The sequence below is a fragment of the Ranitomeya variabilis genome, chromosome 4, assembly GCF_051348905.1.
Source record: "Ranitomeya variabilis isolate aRanVar5 chromosome 4, aRanVar5.hap1, whole genome shotgun sequence".
Taxonomy (NCBI): domain Eukaryota; kingdom Metazoa; phylum Chordata; class Amphibia; order Anura; family Dendrobatidae; genus Ranitomeya; species Ranitomeya variabilis.
In genome coordinates, this window is record NC_135235.1 from 389,230,241 (window position 1) to 389,256,141 (window position 25,901).

The 25,901-nt window shown below is 46.1% G+C and overlaps 1 protein-coding gene across 2 annotated transcripts in view; it reads right to left on the reverse strand.

The window, feature by feature from the left end:
- LOC143767142 (uncharacterized) overlaps nucleotides 1–25,901 on the reverse strand; it is an 87,815-nt gene that overhangs the window by 57,865 nt on the left and 4,049 nt on the right. Inside the window, exon 1 of one of the 2 annotated variants that reach the window (XM_077255172.1) lies at nucleotides 13,992–14,057. The exons of the other annotated variant lie outside the window; for it this stretch is intronic. The gene's annotated coding sequence lies outside the window, so the exon portion shown is untranslated. Of the gene's footprint in view, nucleotides 1–13,991; nucleotides 14,058–25,901 lie in introns of those variants that run through there. 2 annotated transcript variants of the gene reach the window in all.

A 25,901-nucleotide genomic window follows, 5' to 3' on the forward strand; every position in this document is an offset into this window, starting at 1 on the left:
TGCATGCCCTGTACAATACATACGTACGCTGCATGCCCTGTACAATGGATACACACGCTGCATGCCCTGTACAATGGATACATACTCTGCATGCCCTGTACAATGGATACATACTCTGCATGCCCTGTACAATGGATACATACGCTGCATGCCCTGTACAATGGATACATACTCTGCATGCCCTGTACACTGGATACATACTCTGCATGCCCTGTACACTGGATACATACTCTGCATGCCCTGTACACTGGATACATACTCTGCATGCCCTGTACACTGGATACATACTCTGCATGCCCTGTACAATGGATATGTACTGTTGTGAATTTTGATTCTGGGCTCCCCCGGTGGCCGCTTGTGGAATTGGACTTGTCATCCTCTTTCCTGTTTCACCTGGTTCCATCAGTAGTGGGTGTCGCTATTTAAGCTCATTTCTCTGGTGGTTTCTTGCCGGTCAACAATGTTATCTGATGCCTCTCAGTGCTTGTTCCTGCTTCTAGACAACTACTAGATAAGTTGGACTTTTGTCCATGTTTTGTTTTGCCTATTTGTTCCAGTTCACAGCTGAAGTTTTGTTACTGTGTCTGGAAAGCTCTCGTTGATCAGGGATTGCTACTCTGGCGTTATGAGTTAATGCCAGAGTTTAAGGTAATCTCTGGATGGTGTTTTGTTAGTGTTTTTCTGCTGACCATGAAAGTATACTATCTGTCTTCTGCTATCTAGTAAGCGGACCTCAAATTTGCTAAGACTATTTTCCTGCTGCGTTTGTTGTTTCATCTGAACTCACCGTCATTATATGTGGGGGGCTACTGTCTTCTTTGGAATATTTCTCTAGAGGTGAGCCAGGTCTTATATTTCCCTCTGCTAGCTATTTAGGTCTTAGGCCAGAGCTGGGCATCTAGCGATAAATAGGAAATGCTACCTGGCTATTTCTAGTTGCGCGGCAGGCTTAGTTCATGGTCAGTATAGTTCCATCTTCCGAGAGCTTGTCCCTCTATAGGCTTGCTATGATCTCTGCCTGCAGAGATCATGACAGTTTGACCGGCCAATAAAGTGTTAAAGACCCAGGTTGAGAAAGGAGAGTTATAAGAAGTCTGCTGGAATTTTTTTTTTTTTTTTTTTTTTTTCCTCCAGTCTGCCTTGCTGCAGTCTTTTTTCTCTCTCTCCTCCTAATCTCTGTATGGCTCTGTGTGCACCTGACAATCATGGATCTCCAGAGTGTAACTGCGGGTTTGAATAATCTCATCACGAAAGTACAAAATTTACAAGATTTTGTGGTACATGCTCCGGTATCTGAGCCGAGAATTCCTTTGCCGGAGTTCTTCACAGGGAATAGAGCTAGCTTCCAGAATTTCCGAAATAATTGTAAGCTTTATTTGTCCCTGAAGTCTCGTTCAGCTGGAGACCCTGCTCAGCAGGTTAGGATTGTGATTTCCTTGCTCAGGGGTGACCCTCAAGATTGGGCCTTCTCATTGCCAGCAGGGGATCCTGCGTTACGCGATGTGGATGCGTTTTTTTTGGCCTTGGGCTTGCTTTATGAGGAACCTCATTTGGAACTTCAGGCAGAAAAAACTTTGATGGCACTATCTCAGGGGCAAGACGAAGCTGAAGTTTTCTGCCAAAAATTCCGTAAATGGTCTGTGCTTACTCAGTGGAATGAGTGCGCCTTGGCGGCAACTTTCAGAGAAGGTCTCTCTGATGCCGTTAAGGATGTTATGGTGGGGTTCCCTGTGCCTGCAGGTCTGAATGAGTCCATGACAATGGCTATTCAGATTGATAGGCGTCTGCGGGAGCGCAAACCGGTGCACCATCTGGCGGTGTCTATGGAAAAGACGCCAGAAAGTATGCAGTGTGATAGAATTCTGTCCAGGAGCGAGCGACAGAATTTTAGACGGAAGAATGGATTGTGTTTCTATTGTGGGGATTCTACTCATGTTATATCAGCATGCTCTAGGCGTACAAAGAAGCTTGATAAGTCTGTTTCCATTGGCACCATTCAGTCTAAGTTTATTTTGTCTGTAACCCTGATTTGCTCTTTGTCATCCATTGCCACGGACGCCTATGTTGACTCTGGCGCCGCTCTGAGTCTTATGGATTGGTCCTTTGCCAATCGTTGTGGTTTTGATTTAGAGCCTTTGGAGACTCTTATTCCTCTGAAGGGGATTGACTCCACCCCATTGGCTAATAATAAACCACAATACTGGACACAAGTAACCATGCGTATCAATCCGGATCACCAGGAGATTATTCGTTTCCTGGTGCTGTATAATTTACATGACGATTTGGTACTGGGATTGCCATGGTTGCAGTCTCACAACCCAGTCTTGGACTGGAGAGCAATGTCTGTGTTGAGCTGGGGATGTAAGGGTATTCATGGGGACTTACCTTTGGTTTCTATTTCGTCGTCCATTCCCTCTGAAGTCCCTGAGTTCCTCTCTGATTATCAAGACGTCTTTGACGAACCCAAGCTTGGGTCGTTACCTCCGCACCGTGAGTGCGATTGTGCCATAGATTTGATACCGGGTTGTAAATATCCAAAGGGTCGTTTGTTTAATCTGTCTGTGCCGGAACATGCTGCTATGCGGGAATATATAAAGGAGTCTTTGGAAAAGGGACATATTCGTCCATCTTCTTCTCCCTTGGGAGCTGGGTTTTTCTTTGTCTCAAAAAAAGACGGCTCTTTGAGACCATGTATTGATTATCGGCTTCTGAATAAGATCACTGTTAAGTATCAATACCCATTGCCATTGCTTACTGATTTGTTTGCTCGTATAGAGGGTGCTAAGTGGTTCTCTAAAATTGATCTTCGTGGGGCGTATAATTTGGTGCGGATCAGGCAGGGGGATGAGTGGAAGACCGCATTTAATACGCCCGAGGGCCACTTTGAGTATTTGGTCATGCCTTTTGGTCTTTCTAATGCCCCTTCAGTTTTCCAGTCTTTTATGCATGATATTTTCCGCGATTTTCTGGATAAATTTATGATAATATATCTGGATGATATTCTGATTTTTTCTGATGACTGGGACTCTCATGTCCAGCAGGTCAGGAGAGTTTTTCAGGTTCTGCGGTCTAATTCTTTATGTGTGAAGGGGTCTAAGTGCGTTTTTGGGGTCCAGAAAATTTCCTTTTTGGGGTATATTTTTTCTCCCTCTTCCATTGAGATGGATCCCGTCAAGGTGCAAGCTATTTGTGACTGGACTCAGCCCTCCTCTCTTAAGGGTCTTCAGAGATTTTTGGGCTTTGCCAACTTTTACCGCCGATTTATTGCTGGTTTTTCGGATGTCGTTAAACCACTGACTGATTTGACCAGACAAGGCGCTGATGTTGCTAATTGGTCCCCTCATGCTGTAGAGGCCTTTCAGGAGCTTAAGCGCCGTTTTGCCTCTGCCCCTGTGTTGCGTCAGCCTGATGTGAATCTGCCTTTTCAGGTTGAGGTTGACGCTTCGGAGATCGGAGCTGGGGCAGTGTTGTCGCAGAAAGGTTCCGACTGCTCCGTCATTAGGCCTTGTGCCTTCTTTTCTCGCAAATTTTCGCCCGCAGAGCGGAATTATGATGTTGGGAATCGGGAGCTTTTGGCCATGAAGTGGGCGTTTGAGGAGTGGCGCCATTGGCTCGAGGGGGCTAGGCATCAGGTGGTGGTATTGACTGACCACAAAAATTTGATTTATCTTGAGACTGCCAGACGCCTGAATCCTAGACAGGCGCGCTGGTCTTTATTTTTTTCTCGCTTTAATTTTGTGGTGTCATACCTACCGGGTTCTAAGAATGTTAAGGCAGATGCCCTTTCTAGGAGTTTTGACCCGGACTCTCCTGGTAATTCTGAACCCACAGGTATCCTTAGGGAGGGAGTAATTTTGTCGGCCGTTTCTCCTGATCTGCGGCGGTCCTTGCAAGAGTTTCAGGCGGATAGACCGGATCGTTGTCCGCCCGATAGACTGTTTGTTCCGGATGATTGGACCAGCAGAGTCATCTCTGAGGTACATTCTTCTGCATTGGCAGGTCATCCCGGAATTTTTGGTACCAGGGATTTGGTGGCAAGATCCTTCTGGTGGCCTTCCCTGTCACGAGATGTGCGAGTCTTTGTGCAGTCATGTGACGTTTGTGCTCGGGCCAAGTCTTGTAGTTCTCGGGCTAGCGGACTGCTGTTGCCCTTGCCTATTCCTAAGAGGCCTTGGACACACATCTCGATGGATTTTATTTCAGATCTGCCTGTTTCCCAGAAGATGTCTGTCATCTGGGTGGTCTGTGACCGTTTCTCTAAAATGGTCCATTTGGTTCCTCTGCCCAAGTTGCCTTCTTCTTCTGAGTTGGTTCCTCTGTTTTTTCAGAATGTTGTCCGATTGCACGGTATTCCTGAGAATATTGTTTCTGACAGAGGTACTCAATTTGTGTCTAGATTTTGGCGGGCATTCTGTGCTAGGATGGGCATAGATTTGTCTTTTTCATCTGCTTTTCACCCTCAGACTAATGGCCAGACCGAGCGGACTAATCAGACCCTTGAGACATATCTGAGGTGTTTTGTCTCTGCTGACCAGGATGATTGGGTTGCTTTTTTGCCATTGGCAGAGTTCGCCCTCAATAATCGGGCCAGCTCTTCCACCTTGGTGTCCCCGTTTTTCTGTAATTCGGGGTTTCACCCTCGATTTTCCTCCGGTCAGGTGGAATCCTCGGATTGTCCTGGAGTGGATGCGGTGGTGGAGAGATTGCATCACATCTGGGGGCAGGTTATGGACAATTTGAAGTTGTCCCAGGAGAAGACTCAGCGTTTTGCCAACCGTCATCGTCGTGTTGGTTCTCGGCTTTGTGTTGGAGATTTGGTGTGGTTGTCTTCTCGTTTTGTCCCTATGAGGGTCTCTTCTCCTAAGTTTAAACCTCGGTTCATCGGCCCTTATAGAATATTGGAGATTCTTAATCCTGTTTCTTTCCGTTTGGACCTCCCTGCGTCCTTTTCCATTCATAACGTTTTTCATCGGTCGTTATTGCGCAGGTATGAGGTACCTGTTGTACCTTCAGTTGAGCCTCCTGCTCCGGTGTTGGTTGAGGGTGAGTTGGAGTACGTTGTGGAGAAAATTTTGGACTCTCGTGTTTCCAGACGGAGACTCCAGTATCTGGTCAACTGGAAGGGTTACGGCCAGGAGGATAATTCTTGGGTCAATGCATCTGATGTTCATGCTTCTGATCTTGTTCGTGCCTTCCATAGGGCTCATCCTGGTCGCCCTGGTGGATCTGGTGAGGGTTCGGTGCCCCCTCCTTGAGGGGGGGGTACTGTTGTGAATTTTGATTCTGGGCTCCCCCGGTGGCCGCTTGTGGAATTGGACTTGTCATCCTCTTTCCTGTTTCACCTGGTTCCATCAGTAGTGGGTGTCGCTATTTAAGCTCATTTCTCTGGTGGTTTCTTGCCGGTCAACAATGTTATCTGATGCCTCTCAGTGCTTGTTCCTGCTTCTAGACAACTACTAGATAAGTTGGACTTTTGTCCATGTTTTGTTTTGCCTATTTGTTCCAGTTCACAGCTGAAGTTTTGTTACTGTGTCTGGAAAGCTCTCGTTGATCAGGGATTGCTACTCTGGCGTTATGAGTTAATGCCAGAGTTTAAGGTAATCTCTGGATGGTGTTTTGTTAGTGTTTTTCTGCTGACCATGAAAGTATACTATCTGTCTTCTGCTATCTAGTAAGCGGACCTCAAATTTGCTAAGACTATTTTCCTGCTGCGTTTGTTGTTTCATCTGAACTCACCGTCATTATATGTGGGGGGCTACTGTCTTCTTTGGAATATTTCTCTAGAGGTGAGCCAGGTCTTATATTTCCCTCTGCTAGCTATTTAGGTCTTAGGCCAGAGCTGGGCATCTAGCGATAAATAGGAAATGCTACCTGGCTATTTCTAGTTGCGCGGCAGGCTTAGTTCATGGTCAGTATAGTTCCATCTTCCGAGAGCTTGTCCCTCTATAGGCTTGCTATGATCTCTGCCTGCAGAGATCATGACAATGTACTCTGCATGCCCTGTACAATGGATACATACTCTGCATGCCCTGTACAATGGATACATACTCTGCATGCCCTGTACAATGGATACATACTCTGCATGCCCTGTACAATGGATACATACTCTGCATGCCCTGTACACTGGATACATACTCTGCATGCCCTGTACAATGGATACATACTCTGCATGCCCTGTACAATGGATACGTACTCTGCATGCCCTGTACAATGGATACATACTCTGCATGCCCTGTACAATACATACGTACGCTGCATGCCCTGTACAATACATACGTACGCTGCATGCCCTGTACAATGGATACATACGCTGCATGCCCTGTACAATGGATACATACTCTGCATGCCCTGTACAATGGATACATACTCTGCATGCCCTGTACAATGGATACATACTCTGCATGCCCTGTACACTGGATACATACTCTGCATGCCCTGTACAATGGATACATACTCTGCATGCCCTGTACAATGGATACGTACTCTGCATGCCCTGTACAATGGATACATACTCTGCATGCCCTGTACAATACATACGTACGCTGCATGCCCTGTACAATACATACGTACGCTGCATGCCCTGTACAATGGATACATACGCTGCATGCCCTGTACAATGGATACATACTCTGCATGCCCTGTACAATGGATACATACTCTGCATGCCCTGTACAATGGATACATACTCTGCATGCCCTGTACAATACATACGTACGCTGCATGCCCTGTACAATACATACGTACGCTGCATGCCCTGTACAATGGATACATACGCTGCATGCCCTGTACAATGGATACATACTCTGCATGCCCTGTACAATGGATACATACTCTGCATGCCCTGTACAATGGATACATACTCTGCATGCCCTGTACAATGGATACATACTCTGCATGCCCTGTACAATGGATACATACTCTGCATGCCCTGTACAATGGATACATACGCTGCATGCCCTGTACAATGGATACATACTCTGCATGCCCTGTACAATGGATACATACTCTGCATGCCCTGTACAATGGATACATACTCTGCATGCCCTGTACAATGGATACATACTCTGCATGCCCTGTACAATACATACGTACGCTGCATGCCCTGTACAATGGATACATACGCTGCATGCCCTGTACAATGGATACATACTCTGCATGCCCTGTACAATGGATACATACTCTGCATGCCCTGTACAATGGATACATACTCTGCATGCCCTGTACAATGGATACATACTCTGCATGCCCTGTACAATGGATACATACTCTGCATGCCCTGTACAATACATACGTACGCTGCATGCCCTGTACAATGGATACGTACGCTGCATGCCCTGTACAATGGATACGTACGCTGCATGCCCTGTACACTGGATACATACGCTGCATGCCCTGTACAATGGATACGTACGCTGCATGCCCTGTACAATGGATACATACGCTGCATGCCCTGTACAATGGATACATACTCTGCATGCCCTGTACAATGGATACATACTCTGCATGCCCTGTACAATGGATACATACTCTGCATGCCCTGTACAATGGATACATACTCTGCATGCCCTGTACAATGGATACATACTCTGCATGCCCTGTACAATACGTACGTACGCTGCATGCCCTGTACAATGGATACGTACGCTGCATGCCCTGTACAATGGATACGTACGCTGCATGCCCTGTACACTGGATACATACGCTGCATGCCCTGTACAATGGATACGTACGCTGCATGCCCTGTACAATGGATACATACGCTGCATGTCCTGTACACTGGATACATACTCTGCATGCCCTGTACAATGGATACGTACGCTGCATGCCCTGTACACTGGATACATACGCTGCATGCCCTGTACAATGGATACGTACGCTGCATGCCCTGTACAATGGATACGTACGCTGCATGCCCTGTACAATGGATACATACGCTGCATGCCCTGTACAATGGATACGTACTCTGCATGCCCTGTACAATACATACGTACGCTGCATGCCCTGTACACTGGATACATACGCTGCATGCCCTGAACAATGGATACATACTCTGCATGCCCTGTACAATACATACGTACGCTGCATGCCCTGTACAATGGATACATACGCTGCATGCCCTGTACAAGGGATACATACTCTGCATGCCCTGTACAATACATACGTACGCTGCATGCCCTGTACAATGGATACATACGCTGCATGCCCTGTACACTGGATACATACTCTGCATGCCCTGTACAATACATACGTACGCTGCATGCCCTGTACAATGGATACACACGCTGCATGCCCTGTACAATGGATACGTACTCTGCATGCCCTGTACAATGGATACATACTCTGCATGCCCTGTACAATGGATACATACTCTGCATGCCCTGTACAATGGATACATACGCTGCATGCCCTGTACAATGGATACATACGCTGCATGCCCTGTACAATGGATACATACTCTGCATGCCCTGTACACTGGATACATACTCTGCATGCCCTGTACAATGGATACATACTCTGCATGCCCTGTACACTGGATACATACTCTGCATGCCCTGTACAATGGATACATACTCTGCATGCCCTGTACAATGGATACGTACTCTGCATGCCCTGTACAATGGATACATACTCTGCATGCCCTGTACAATACATACGTACGCTGCATGCCCTGTACAATACATACGTACGCTGCATGCCCTGTACAATGGATACATACGCTGCATGCCCTGTACAATGGATACATACTCTGCATGCCCTGTACAATGGATACATACTCTGCATGCCCTGTACAATGGATACATACTCTGCATGCCCTGTACAATGGATACATACTCTGCATGCCCTGTACAATGGATACATACTCTGCATGCCCTGTACAATGGATACATACGCTGCATGCCCTGTACAATGGATACATACTCTGCATGCCCTGTACAATGGATACATACTCTGCATGCCCTGTACAATGGATACATACTCTGCATGCCCTGTACAATGGATACATACTCTGCATGCCCTGTACAATGGATACGTACTCTGCATGCCCTGTACAATGGATACATACTCTGCATGCCCTGTACAATACATACGTACGCTGCATGCCCTGTACAATGGATACATACTCTGCATGCCCTGTACAATACATACGTACGCTGCATGCCCTGTACAATGGATACATACTCTGCATGCCCTGTACAATGGATACATACTCTGCATGCCCTGTACAATGGATACGTACTCTGCATGCCCTGTACACTGGATACATACTCTGCATGCCCTGTACAATACATACGTACGCTGCATGCCCTGTACAATACATACGTACGCTGCATGCCCTGTACAATACATACGTACGCTGCATGCCCTGTACAATACATACGTACGCTGCATGCCCTGTACAATGGATACATACTCTGCATGCCCTGTACACTGGATACATACGCTGCATGCCCTGTACACTGGATACATACGTACGCTGCATGCCCTGTACAATGGATACATACTCTGCATGCCCTGTACAATGGATACATACTCTGCATGCCCTGTACACTGGATACATACTCTGCATACCCTGTACAATGGATACATACTCTGCATGCCCTGTACAATGGATACATACTCTGCATGCCCTGTACACTGGATACATACTCTGCATGCCCTGTACAATGGATACATACTCTGCATGCCCTGTACACTGGATACATACTCTGCATGCCCTGTACAATGGATACATACTCTGCATGCCCTGTACAATGGATACATACTCTGCATGCCCTGTACACTGGATACATACTCTGCATGCCCTGTACAATGGATACATACTCTGCATGCCCTGTACAATGGATACATACTCTGCATGCCCTGTACAATGGATACATACTCTGCATGCCCTGTACAATGGATACGTACTCTGCATGCCCTGTACAATGGATACGTACTCTGCATGCCCTGTACAATGGATACATACTCTGCATGCCCTGTACAATGGATACATACTCTGCATGCCCTGTACACTGGATACATACTCTGCATGCCCTGTACAATGGATACATACGCTGCATGCCCTGTACAATGGATACATACTCTGCATGCCCTGTACACTGGATACATACTCTGCATGCCCTGTACAATGGATACATACGCTGCATGCCCTGTACAATGGATACATACTCTGCATGCCCTGTACAATGGATACATACTCTGCATGCCCTGTACAATGGATACATACTCTGCATGCCCTGTACACTGGATACATACTCTGCATGCCCTGTACAATGGATACATACTCTGCATGCCCTGTACAATGGATACGTACTCTGCATGCCCTGTACAATGGATACATACTCTGCATGCCCTGTACAATACATACGTACGCTGCATGCCCTGTACAATACATACGTACGCTGCATGCCCTGTACAATGGATACATACGCTGCATGCCCTGTACAATGGATACATACTCTGCATGCCCTGTACAATGGATACATACTCTGCATGCCCTGTACAATGGATACATACTCTGCATGCCCTGTACAATGGATACATACTCTGCATGCCCTGTACAATGGATACATACTCTGCATGCCCTGTACAATGGATACATACGCTGCATGCCCTGTACAATGGATACATACTCTGCATGCCCTGTACAATGGATACATACTCTGCATGCCCTGTACAATGGATACATACTCTGCATGCCCTGTACAATGGATACGTACTCTGCATGCCCTGTACAATGGATACATACTCTGCATGCCCTGTACAATACATACGTACGCTGCATGCCCTGTACAATGGATACATACTCTGCATGCCCTGTACAATACATACGTACGCTGCATGCCCTGTACAATGGATACATACTCTGCATGCCCTGTACAATGGATACATACTCTGCATGCCCTGTACAATGGATACGTACTCTGCATGCCCTGTACACTGGATACATACTCTGCATGCCCTGTACAATACATACGTACGCTGCATGCCCTGTACAATACATACGTACGCTGCATGCCCTGTACAATACATACGTACGCTGCATGCCCTGTACAATACATACGTACGCTGCATGCCCTGTACAATGGATACATACTCTGCATGCCCTGTACACTGGATACATACGCTGCATGCCCTGTACACTGGATACATACGTACGCTGCATGCCCTGTACAATGGATACATACTCTGCATGCCCTGTACAATGGATACATACTCTGCATGCCCTGTACACTGGATACATACTCTGCATACCCTGTACAATGGATACATACTCTGCATGCCCTGTACAATGGATACATACTCTGCATGCCCTGTACACTGGATACATACTCTGCATGCCCTGTACAATGGATACATACTCTGCATGCCCTGTACACTGGATACATACTCTGCATGCCCTGTACAATGGATACATACTCTGCATGCCCTGTACAATGGATACATACTCTGCATGCCCTGTACACTGGATACATACTCTGCATGCCCTGTACAATGGATACATACTCTGCATGCCCTGTACACTGGATACATACTCTGCATGCCCTGTACAATGGATACATACTCTGCATGCCCTGTACAATGGATACATACTCTGCATGCCCTGTACAATGGATATGTACTCTGCATGCCCTGTACAATGGATACGTACTCTGCATGCCCTGTACAATGGATACATACTCTGCATGCCCTGTACAATGGATACATACTCTGCATGCCCTGTACAATGGATACGTACTCTGCATGCCCTGTACAATGGATACATACTCTGCATGCCCTGTACAATACATACGTACGCTGCATGCCCTGTACAATGGATACATACTCTGCATGCCCTGTACAATACATACGTACGCTGCATGCCCTGTACAATGGATACATACTCTGCATGCCCTGTACAATGGATACATACTCTGCATGCCCTGTACAATGGATACGTACTCTGCATGCCCTGTACACTGGATACATACTCTGCATGCCCTGTACAATACATACGTACGCTGCATGCCCTGTACAATACATACGTACGCTGCATGCCCTGTACAATACATACGTACGCTGCATGCCCTGTACAATACATACGTACGCTGCATGCCCTGTACAATGGATACATACTCTGCATGCCCTGTACACTGGATACATACGCTGCATGCCCTGTACACTGGATACATACGTACGCTGCATGCCCTGTACAATGGATACATACTCTGCATGCCCTGTACAATGGATACATACTCTGCATGCCCTGTACACTGGATACATACTCTGCATACCCTGTACAATGGATACATACTCTGCATGCCCTGTACAATGGATACATACTCTGCATGCCCTGTACACTGGATACATACTCTGCATGCCCTGTACAATGGATACATACTCTGCATGCCCTGTACACTGGATACATACTCTGCATGCCCTGTACAATGGATACATACTCTGCATGCCCTGTACAATGGATACATACTCTGCATGCCCTGTACACTGGATACATACTCTGCATGCCCTGTACAATGGATACATACTCTGCATGCCCTGTACAATGGATACATACTCTGCATGCCCTGTACAATGGATACATACTCTGCATGCCCTGTACAATGGATATGTACTCTGCATGCCCTGTACAATGGATACGTACTCTGCATGCCCTGTACAATGGATACATACTCTGCATGCCCTGTACAATGGATACATACTCTGCATGCCCTGTACACTGGATACATACTCTGCATGCCCTGTACAATGGATACATACGCTGCATGCCCTGTACAATGGATACATACTCTGCATGCCCTGTACACTGGATACATACTCTGCATGCCCTGTACAATGGATACATACGCTGCATGCCCTGTACAATGGATACATACGCTGCATGCCCTGTACAATGGATACATACTCTGCATGCCCTGTACAATGGATACATACTCTGCATGCCCTGTACAATGGATACATACTCTGCATGCCCTGTACAATGGATACATACTCTGCATGCCCTGTACAATGGATACATACTCTGCATGCCCTGTACACTGGATACATACTCTGCATGCCCTGTACAATGGATACATACTCTGCATGCCCTGTACACTGGATACATACTCTGCATGCCCTGTACACTGGATACATACTCTGCATGCCCTGTACACTGGATACATACTCTGCATGCCCTGTACACTGGATACATACTCTGCATGCCCTGTACACTGGATACATACTCTGCATGCCCTGTACAATACATACGTACGCTGCATGCCCTGTACAATGGATACATACGCTGCATGCCCTGTACAATGGATACATACGCTGCATGCCCTGTACAATGGATACATACTCTGCATGCCCTGTACAATGGATACATACTCTGCATGCCCTGTACACTGGATACATACTCTGCATGCCCTGTACAATGGATACATACTCTGCATGCCCTGTACACTGGATACATACTCTGCATGCCCTGTACACTGGATACATACTCTGCATGCCCTGTACACTGGATACATACTCTGCATGCCCTGTACACTGGATACATACTCTGCATGCCCTGTACACTGGATACATACTCTGCATGCCCTGTACAATACATACGTACGCTGCATGCCCTGTACAATGGATACATACGCTGCATGCCCTGTACAATGGATACATACGCTGCATGCCCTGTACAATGGATACATACGCTGCATGCCCTGTACAATGGATACATACTCTGCATGCCCTGTACAATGGATACATACTCTGCATGCCCTGTACAATGGATACATACTCTGCATGCCCTGTACAATGGATACATACTCTGCATGCCCTGTGCAATGGATACATATAGAAAATATACATTGCATAGGATGTCAGTATATCTGCACAAGTAAGCTATATTCTCACACAACTATATAAGCTACTAATAAGCACACACTGTACATAGAGCACACACCGCCTATTACACAGGGACCAGAATAACAAGATAGAATACAAGGCACACTCACCACCAGCAGCAGCAAGAGGATGGAAGACTCCAGGGGCTAAAAGACCTTCAACTATGTCATAATCATGTGATCAGTCACATAGTAGGCTGTGTTACAGATGGGGCTAAAGGACCTTCCATTATGTCACGATCACGTGATCAGTCTGCGTTCCACTGCTGCACAGTGAGACTAGCTTCTTCTTCTACCAATTACAACAGTTGGCTCAGATAATAGAGGGCTCCTCCTGCTGACCAAATCAGAACACACAGCTCAGTGCAAGGAGGGCTCCCCCTGGTGAACAAAACAGATAGTGCAGCTCAGGTCAGTATTTTCCATCAGTATTAGTAGCCAAAACCAGGAGTGGAACAATTAGAGGAAAAGTATAATAGAAACATATGCACCACTTCTGCATTTATCACCCACTCCTGGTTTTGGCTTACAAATACTGATGGAAAATCCTGACCAAATCCTGATGCAATCCTGAACGTGGACACATACCCTAAGGCTGTGTGCACACGTAGCAGATTTTTTGCGTTTTTTTCGCGGTTTTTCGCTATAAAAACACTATAAAACCGCGAAAAAAACGCTAACATTAAGCATCCTATGTAACAGATTGCAATCCGCATTTTTTGTGCACATGCTGCATTTTTTTCCTGAGCGGAATCGCAATCCAGGAAAAAACGCAGCATGTTCATTAAAATTGCGGAATTGCGGCGATTCTGCACACATAGGAATGCATTGATCTGCTTACTTCCCGCACGGGGCTGTGCACACCATGCGGGAAGTAAGCAGATCAAGTGCAGTTGGTACCCAGGGTGGAGGAGAGGAGACTCTCCTCCACGCACTGGGCACCATATAAGTGGTAAAAAAAAAAGAATTAAAATAAAAAATAGCGATATACTCACCTTCTGGCGGCCCGACCTTCTCAGCGTCTTCCGAGGTGTGTGTGAAGGACCTGCGATGACGTCGCGGTCACATGACCGCGATGACGTCGCGGTCACGTGACCGCTACGTCAATGGAAGGTCCTGAACACACAGCATTAGGAACGGAAGCCGCTGAGGTGAGTATAACCTTTTTTTTTATTTTTTTTATTATTTTTAACATTCTATCCTTTACTATAGATGCTGCATAGGCTGCATCTATAGTAAAAAGTTGGTCACACTTGTCAAACACTATGTTTGACAAGTGTGACCAACCTGTCAGTCAGTCAACGCAGAAAACTAGCGTTTTGCAAGCATAATTAGCTTGCAGAATGATAGCGTTTTCCAAGCGATCTGTAGCATCGCTTGGAAAACGCTATCATTCTGCAAGCTAATTATGCTTGCAAAACGCTAGTTTTCTGCGGGTATATGCATGCAAATTCTGCATGTGATATACCCGCGGCAGGAGGCGCAGAATTTCCGCGGAAATTTCCGTGGCAATTCTGCTACGTGTGAACTCAGCCTAAGGGTATGTGTCCACGTTCAGGATTGCATCAGGATTTGGTCAGGATTTTTCATCAGTATTTGTAAGCCAAAACCAGGAGTGGGTGATAAATGCAAAAGTGGAGCATATGTTTCTGTTATACTTTTCCTCTAAGGGTATGGCTCCACGGTACGGTTTGCCGGCGGGATCGCCGCTCGGCGCTAAGCCCCGCCCCCTTTCTGGGACGCGATGGTGCCGGATGTGTACAGTACACATCCGGGATCATCACCCCCCTCGCCATAGGGCCCTGTGATATGCCTTGCGGGGACGCTGCGTCCCCGCAAGGTGTACGGACATGCTGCGTTCTGAAAAGACGCGCAGCATGTCCGGAGTCGCAGGGCCGCCGCGTGCGGGTTTCCACGCATAGTGGAGACGGGATTTCATAAAATCCCCTCCACTATGCTGGAACATCTGGACGCTGCTTGTTTGACGCTGCAGCGTCAAACAAGCAGCGTTTACGTACCGTGGAAACATACCCTCATTGTTCCACTCCTGGTTTTGGCTACAAATACTGATGGAAAATCCTGACCAAATCCTGATGCAATCCTGAACGTGGAGACATACCCAAAGTGTCCACGTTCAGGAATGCTTCAGGATTTTGTCAGGATTTTATGCAGGTAAAATCCTGACCAAATCTGCACCTGAGGTCACTGGCAGGTAACCTGCGTTGTCCTTGAGTTTTTTCTGCAATGTAAGGACATGCTGCGTTCTTAAAAGACACGCCGCATGTGAGTTTTCTCGGGTGTGCCGCATGCGTCTCTTACTGCATAGTGGAGACGGGATTTCTTTTTTTTTTTTTAACCAATTAACTTTTTATTAGCAATAAAGAAATAAGTACATAAGTACATATAACATCTCCCGCAGGAGAAACAAAGGAGAAAAAGGTACAAGGGGAAGGGGGGGGAATACACAATGTTCAGAATCACAGCAATTCCAACAAAGAAATACAGAATTAACCATAGCACAAATCGCAGCTTACAAAAGTTACTAAATGAGAGCAAGGGCGGACGGAGGTATGTGGACTGAGGAAACGCAAGGATCCCACCAGGAGAGCACTTTATTTTTCTTGGAGAGGCTCTGTGCCATAATTGCTTCATAGGTAAAATGAAGGTTGATCTTGGAAATCAAAATAGCCATAGATGGAATATCTGAGGATTTCCAATGACCCGCTATACATTGTCTAGCAGCAATCAGAATATTAGAGATTATTGGACGGAGAGGTGAGGGGAATCCCACAAGGTAGACACCCAAAACAGCCAGACACCCGGTTAAAACAAAAGGAACCTGAATGACCTCCGCAATCAGAGTTTCAACTTGACGCCAGAAGATCTGAATCCGCGGACAGGACCACCAGATATGAGATCCAGAACCAATAGCCCCGCATCCCCTCCAGCAGAGAGGGGAAAAAGAGGGACCAAACCTGGCTAAGCGAGCAGGGGTTAGATACCATTGCAGCTGGATCTTTTTTGATTGCTCCAAGTGTCCTATACACGAGGAATATTTAGAGGGGTGCACCAACGTAAAGTGCCAGTCCTCTAGAGATGCATCAAAACCAAGAGAGGACTCCCAAGAAATCATAAAAGGAAGCTTAGCAGGAATATCATGGGATAAGAGGGCCTGTGGAGACGGGATTTCATTAAATCCCCTCCACTATGCTGTAACCTCTGGACGCTGCGTTTTTTATGCATGCTGCTCAACGCTGCATCAAAAACTCAGCGTTTCCTGAACGTTGACACATACCCTAAGGCTGCATGTCCACGTTCAGGATGGCCGGCGGTATCGCCGGAGCGGCAAAGCCGCTCGGCGCTAAGCCCCGCCCCCTTTTTGGACGCGATGATGCCGGATGTGTTAACTGTACACATCCGGGATCCTCGCCCCCCTCCCATAGGGCCCTGTGTTATTCCTTGCGGGGACGCTGCGTCCCCGCAAGGTGTACGGACATGCTGCGATCTGAAAAGACGCGCAGCATGTCCGGAGTCGCAGGCCCGCCGCGTGCGGGTTTCCACGCATAGTGGACACGGGATTTCAAAAAATCCCCTCCACTATGCTGGAACATCTGGACGCCGCGTGCTTGACGCTGCAGCGTCAAACACGCAGCGTTTACTGACCGTGGACACATACCCTAAGGGTATGTGTCCACGTTCAGGATTGCATCAGGATTTGGTCAGGATTTTTCATCAGTATTTGTAAGCCAAAACCAGGAGTGGGTGATAAATGCAAAAGTGATGCATATGTTTCTGTTATACTTTTCCTCTAAGGGTATGTTTCCACGTTCAGGAAACGCTGCTTGTTTGACGCTGCGCAGCGCTGCAGCGTCAAACAAGCAGCGTCCAGATGTTCCAGCATAGTGGAGGGGATTTTATGAAATCCCGTCTCCACTATGCGTGGAAACCCACACGCGGCGGCCCTGCGACTACGGACATGCTGCGCGTCTTTTCAGATCGCAGCATGCCCGTACACCTTGCGGGGACGCAGCGTCCCCGCAAGGCATATCACAGGGCCCTATGGGAGAGAGCGATCATCCCGGATGTGAAGAGTTAACACATCCGGCATGATCGCGTCCCATTAAGGGGGCGGGGCTTAGCGCCGAGCGGCTTCGCCGCTGCGGCGATACCGGTCCCCATCCGTACCGTGGAGACATAGCCTAATTGTTCCAGTCCTGGTTTTGGCTTACAAATACTGATGAAAAATCCTGACCAAATCCTGATGCAATCCTGAATGTGGACACATACCCTAAGGGTATGTTTCCACTGTCAGGATGGCCGGCGGCATCGCCGCAGCGGCGAAGCCGCTCGGCGCTAAGCCCCGCCCCCTTTCTGGGACGCGATCATGCCGGATGTGTTAACTCTTCACATCCGGGATGATCGCTCGCTCCCATAGCGCCCTGTGATATGCCTTGCGGGGACGCTGCGTCCCCGCAAGGTGTACGGACATGCTGCGATCTGAAAAGACGCGCAGCATGTCCGTAGTCGCAGGGCCGCCGCGTGCGGGTTTCCACGCATAGTGGAGACGGGATTTCATAAAATCCCCTCCACTATGCTGGAACATCTGGACGCTGCTTGTTTGACGCTGCAGCTCTGCGCAGCGTCAAACAAGCAGTGTTTCCTGACCGTGGAAACATACCCTTAGGGTATGTGCACACGTATTCTGGTCCACTGCGGATTTTTCCACAGCAGGTTTGATAAATCTGCAGGGCAAAAGCGCGGCGTTTTTGCTGCAGATCTATCGCGGATTTACTGCGGTTTTTCTTCGGTTTTCACTGCGGTTTTCTATAGGAGCAGCTGTAAAACCGCTGTGGAATCCGCAGAAAGTGACATGCTGCAGAATGTAAACCGCTGCGTTTCCGCGCGTTTTTTTACCGCAGCATGTGCACAGCGTTTTTGGTTTCCCATAGGTTTACATTGAACTGTAAACTCATGGGAAACTGCTGTGGACCCGCAGCTGCAGAAACGCTGCAGATCCGCAGCAAAATCCTCAGCGTGTGAACATACCCTAAGGCTATGTGAACACGTTGTGGAATGGGATGCAGAATTTTCTGCACAAAATCTACATCTCCTGACAGAAACCGCAGGTGCAGATTTCCCTCGGATTTTATGCTGTTTTTATGCGGAATTGATGCAGATTTTGTGCGGATTTTCCACGGTTTTTACTACTGCGGATTTTTATAATGGAAGGGTGCAGAAACGCTGCAGATCCGCACAAAAGAAGTGACATGCACTTCTTTTAAATCCGCAGCCTTTCCGCGCGGATTTTTCCGCACCGTCTGCACAGCTTTTTTTTTTCCCATTGATTTACATTGTACTGTAAATCACAGTGCGGATCTGCAGCGTTTCTGCGTGGAAAAATCCGCTGCGGATCCGCACTAAATCCTCATCGTGTGCACATAGCCTAAAGGCAGCTCTCTCTGCTGACCAAAAATGGATAGTCCAGCTCAGTATAAGGCTAGGTTCACATTGCGTTAACAGCAGCCTGTTCAACACATGCGTTAATGGGCTGCTGTTAACGCAAGTGCCAAATTTCGCTAGCGCAGATAGAGCTAGCAGATGCTCTTTCTGCACTAGCAGTGACGGACCCGGAAACGCAGCACGCGTCCCAGGGTTCGTCACTCAATAACGGCACATCCCTAGCGCAAGTCTATTATGGGCGTGCGCTAGCGATGCATCCGACATAGGGATTATTGGCGGCGTTAACAGACTGCGTTACTGCGCGTTATGCCGCGGTGTAACGCAGTCCGTCTAACGGACTGCCAAAATGAAATGTGAACCCAGCCTAAAGAGCGCTTCACCTGCTGACCAAAACCAATGGTGCACCTCAGTGTAAGGAGAGCTCCACCTGCTGAACATAACAGATAGTGTAACTCGCTATAAGGCCGGCGTCACACTTGGCGTATGAAAATACGGTCCGTTTTTTACAGGCGTAATACGCAGAAATGATCCCAAAACAGTGATCCGTATGTCATCCGTAGGCAGGGTGTGGCTGCGTATTTTACGCATGTCATCCTCTGTATGTAATGCTTTTACAGAACGAGGGCCTTCAGGTGGATTAAGTGTACAATAAAGATTTTACAACCCCATGTGTGTATTTATTTCAATAAAATACTTTGTTCTTAATGTGTGTGTATTATTAACCCTTTAATATTATTGGATTAATAATGGATAGGTGTCTTATTGACACCTATCCATTATTAACCAGGCTTAATGTCACCTTACAATAGCAAGGTGACATTAACCCCTTATTACCCCATATCCCCCGCTACTCAGGAGTGGGAAGAGAGAGGCTAAGTGCCAGAATAGGCGCATCTTACAGATGTGCCTTTTCTGGGGTGGCTGGGGGCAGAAGTTTTTAGCCAGGGAGGGGCCAATAACCATGGTCCCTCTCTAGGCTATTAATATCTGCCCTCAGTCACTGGCTTTCCCACTCTGGCAGAGAAAATTGCGCGGCAGCCCACTCCAGTTTTTTCCGCAATTTAACCCTTTATTTTAACAGCTAGAGCACCAAAATTTTGCATACACACTCTACTAACATTATTAGTGAGGAGTATGCAAAAAAAGGGATATGAAATGGTTACCTGTATGTAAACCATGTCTCATATCATGTTGGGTTTGATAAGGAGATAGCAAAATCCGGCAATCGAATTACCGGCTTTTATGCTATCTAGCTCTGTAATGAATATAAATACTGTGTATATATATATATATATATATATATATATATATATATATATGTGTCTCAATGACATATATATATATATATACATATATATATATATATATATATATATATATATATATATATATATATATATATATATACAGTTAGGTCCATATATATTTGGACAGAGACAACATTTTTCTAGCTTTGGTTATAGACAATAGCACAATGAATTTTAAACAAAACAATTCAGATGCAGTTGAAGTTCAGACTTTCAGCTTTCATTTGAGGGTATCCACATTAAAATCGGATGAAGGGTTTAGGAGTTTCAGCTCCTTAACATGTGCCACCCTGTTTTTAAAAGGACCAAAAGTAATTGGACAGATTCAATATTTTTAAATAAAGTTTTTAGTACTTGGTTGAAAACCCTTTGTTGGCAATGACTGCCTGAAGTCTAGAACTCATGGACATCACCAGACGCTGTGTTTCCTCCTTTTTGATGCTCTGCCAGGCCTTCACTGTGATGGTTTTCAGTTGCTGTTTGTTTGTGGGCCTTTCTGTCTGAAGTTTAGTCTTTAACAAGTGAAATGCATGCTCAATTGGGTTGAGATCAGGTGACTGACTTGGCCATTCAAGAATATTCCACTTCTTTGCTTTAATAAACTCCTGGGTTTCTTTGGCTTTATGTTTTGGGTCATTGTCCATCTGTAGTATGAAACGACGACCAATCAGTGTGGCTGCATTTGGCTGGATCTGAGCACACAGTATGGCTCTGAATACCTCAGAATTCATTCGGCTGCTTCTGTCCTGTGTCACATCATCAATAAACACTAGTGACCCAGTGCCACTGGCAGCCATGCATGCCCAAGCCATCACACTGCCTCCACCGGGTTTTACAGATGATGTGGTATGCTTTGGATCATGAGCTGTACCACGCCTTCGCCATACTTTTCTCTTTCCATCATTCTGGTAGAGGTTGATCTTGGTTTCATGTATCCAAAGAATGTTCTTCCAGAACTGTGCTGGCTTTTTTAGATGTTTCTTAGCAAAGTCCAGTCTAGCCTTTTTATTCTTGATTCTTATGAGTGGCTTGCACCGTGCAGTGAACCCTCTGTATTTACTTTCATGCAGTCTTCTCTTTATGGTAGATTCGGATATTGATACGCCTACCTCCTGGAGAGTGTTGGTCACTTGGTTGGCTGTTGTGAAGGGGTTTCTATTCACCATGGGAGATTATTCTCTTATCATCCACCACTGTTGTCTTCCGTGGGCGCCCAGGTGTTTTTGCATTGATGAGTTCACCAGTGCTTTCTTTCTTTCTCAGGATGTACCAAACTGTACATTTTGCCTCTCTTAATATTGTAGCAATTTCTCGGCTTGTTTTTTTCTTTTTTCGCAGCTTAAGGATGGCTTGTTTCACTTGCATGGAGAGCTCCTTTGACCGCATGTTTACTTCACAGCAAAACCTTCCAAATGCAAGCACCACACCTCAAATCAACTCCAGGCCTTTTATCTGCTTAATTGAGAATGACATAACGAAGGGATTGCCCACACCTGTTCATGAAATAGCCTTGGAGTCAATTGTCCAATTACTTTTGGTCCCTTTAAAAACATGGTCGCACATGTTAAGGAGCTGAAACTCCAAAACCCTTCATCCAATTTTATTGTGGATACCCTCAAATGAAAGCTGAAAGTCTGAACTTCAACTGCATCTGAATTGTTTTGTTTAAAATTCATTGTGGTAATGTCTATAACCAAAACTAGAAAAATGTTGTCTCTGTCCAAATATATATGGACCTAACTGTATATACAGGTCCTTCTCAAAAAATTAGCATATAGTGTTAAATTTCATTATTTACCATAATGTAATGATTACAATTAAACTTTCATATATTATAGATTCATTATCCACCAACTGAAATTTGTCAGGTCTTTTATTGTTTTAATACTGATGATTTTGGCCTACAACTCCTGATAACCCAAAAAACCTGTCTCAATAAATTAGCATATTTCAACCGTCCAATCAAATAAAAGTGTTTTTTAATAACAAACAAAAAAACCATCAAATAATAATGTTCAGTTATGCACTCAATACTTGGTCGGGAATCCTTTGGCAGAAATGACTGCTTCAATGCGGCGTGGCATGGAGGCAATCAGCCTGTGACACTGCTGAGATGTTATGGAGGCCCAGGATGCTTCAATAGCGGCCTTAAGCTCATCCAGAGTGTTGGGTCTTGCGTCTCTCAACTTTCTCTTCACAATATCCCACAGATTCTCTATGGGGTTCAGGTCAGGAGAGTTGGCAGGCCAATTGAGCACAGTAATACCATGGTCAGTAAACCATGTACCAGTGGTTTTGGCACTGTGAGCAGGTGCCAGGAAGCATGAAGTGCTCCAAAATCTCCTGATAGCTAGCTGCATTGACCCTGCCCTTGATGAAACACAGTGGACCAACACCAGCAGCTGACATGGCACCCCACACCATCACTGACTGGGTACTTGACACTGGACTTCAGGCATTTTGGCATTTCCTTCTCCCCAGTCTTCCTCCAGACTCTGCCACCTTGATTTCCGAATGACATGCAAAATTTTCTTTCATCAGAAAAAAGTACTTGGGACCACTTAGCAACAGTCCAGTGCTGCTTCTCTGTAGCCCAGGTCAGGCGCTTCTGCCGCTGTTTATGGTTCAAAAGTGGCTTTACCTGGGGAATGCGGCACCTGTAGCCCATTTCCTGCACACGCCTGTGCACGGTGGTTCTGGATGTTTCCACACCAGACTCAGTCCACTGCTTCCTCAGGTTCCCCAAGGTCTGGAATCGGTCCTTCTCCACAATCTTCCTCAGGGTCCGGTCACCTCTTCTCGTTGTACAGCGTTTTCTGCCACATTGTTTCCTTCCAACAGACTTACCATTGAGGTGCCTTGATACAGCACTCTGGGAACAGCCTATTTGTTGAGAAATTTCTTTCTGGGTCTTACCCTCTTGCTTGAGGGTGTCAATGATGGCCTTCTTGACATCTGTCAGGTCGCTAGTCTTACCCATGATGGGGGTTTTGAGTAATGAACCAGGCAGGGAGTTTTTAAAAGCCTCAGGTATCTTTTGCATGTGTTTAGAGTTAATTAGTTGATTCAGAAGATTAGGGTAATAGGTCGTTTAGAGAACCTTTTCTTGATATGCTAATTTATTGAGACAGGTTTTTTGGGTTATCAGGAGTTGTAGGCCAAAATCATCAGTATTAAAACAATAAAAGACCTGACAAATTTCAGTTGGTGGATAATGAATCTATAATATATGAAAGTTTAATTGTAATCATTACATTATGGTAAATAATGAAATTTAACACTATATGCTAATTTTTTGAGAAGGACCTGTATGCCTATTTTATGTGTAGACATTTGTTTGATCTATTCTATTCTAACCTGTCAGTGTGATTTTACTGTACACCGCACCGAATTGCCGGCTTTTCTATAGAACACCAGTGCGTATTTCTCGCAAGTCACACACACATGGTCCGTGTGTAATCCGTATTTTTTCTCGCCTCCATAGACTTTTATTGGCGGATTTTTTGCGCAATACGCTGACAAACGCAGCATGCTGCAATTTTCTACGCACATAAAATACAGCTGGGAAATATACGGCAGATAGGAGCGTCCCCATAGAGAAACATTGGTCTGTGTGCAATGCGTTGTTTTTGCACCTCTCATACATCTGTAAAACTCTCTACTGTGACCCCAGCCTTAGGGCTCATACTCACTTGCGCGAGACTCGGATGAGTTTCGCACGGCAATACCCGGCGCTGTTGCCGGCACTCAGATCGGAGCGTGCGGCTGCATAGGAATACATACAGCCACACGCTCCGATCCTCTGTGCCAGGTGCAGTGCCGGGTATTGCCATGCGAGACTCATCCGAGTCTCGAGCAAGTGAGTATGAGCCCTAAGGCTGGGGTCAGACTAGAGAAAAATACAAACATATGAGTGGCGCAAAAACAACGCATTGCACTCGGACCAATGTTTCTCTATGGGGCAGCTCCTATCTGCCGTATATTTCTCGGCCCCCTGGTGGCATAAACTCTTATGAACTGTAGCGTGGGAATTTTTCAGAATATTTTCTCACGCTACAGTTCAATTGAGTTCAAATGAGTCACTGAAGCTATGTTACCTTAATTTCATTCATTCCCCAGTCTTTTACAGTCGGGAGCAGCTGCATTAGCAGGCTCCTGGTTGTATCTGTATTTAACCCCTTCAGATGGATTTACATAGTGGGACTCTGCGGCACACAGGTATGGAATACTGTTGCTTTTTTATGTTGGAATTTGTTACAGGAGAAAGAGGGTCTTCAGTTGGATAGAGCATACAATAAAGATAATAAAACCCTGTGTCTTTCTTTCATTACAATACTTTATTCTTAATGTGTGTGTTTATTTTTAACCCTTTCCTACTATTGGATTAATAATGGATAGGTGTTGTGAACTCTGTTTTCAGGCTCCCTCTTGTGGTCACAGATGGTATTGTGTGACTTTTGTTTTGGGCTCCCCCTGGTGGCTTTGTTTGTTATCCTGCGGGTCTGTGGCTGATCAGCTGCCTCGTTATTCACTTGGGAGTTTCCTATTTAGCTTTGTTCCACTTCCACTTGTTGCCGGCTGTCAATGTACTCAGTGCTATTCTGATTACTCCTGATTATCTTCGGTTTCAGTCTCTTCAGGAGAAGCTAAGTTCTGTTTAATTATTTTTTGCTCATCAGTCTGCAATATGATTTCTGTGTATGATGAGTTTAGTCCAGCTTGCTAATATGTGATTTCTTCTGCTGGTTTGCTCTGGGGTTACCGTCGCTTCATCGCTAATTTTTTTGGTGTTGTTAAGCCTTTGACGGATTTGACCAAGAAAGGTTCTGATGTTACTAACTGGTCTCCTGCGGCTGTGGAGGCCTTTCGGGAGCTGAAGCGCCGGTTTTCTTCGGCTCCGGTCTTATGTCAGCCAGATGTCTCTCTTCCTTTCCAGGTCGAGGTTGATGCTTCCGAGATTGGAGCGGGGGCTGTTTTGTCGCAGAGAAGCGCCGATGGCTCTGTGATGAAGCCATGTGCCTTCTTTTCAAGAAAGTTTTCGCCTGCCGAGCGGAATTATGATGTCGGTAATCGGGAGTTGTTGGCTATGAAGTGGGCATTTGAGGAGTGGCGACATTGGCTCGAGGGAGCTAAGCATCGTGTGGTGGTCTTGACTGATCACAAGAATCTGATTTATCTCGAGTCGGCCAAGCGGCTGAATCCTAGACAGGCTCGTTGGTCGTTGTTTTTCTCTCGTTTTGATTTCGTGGTCTCG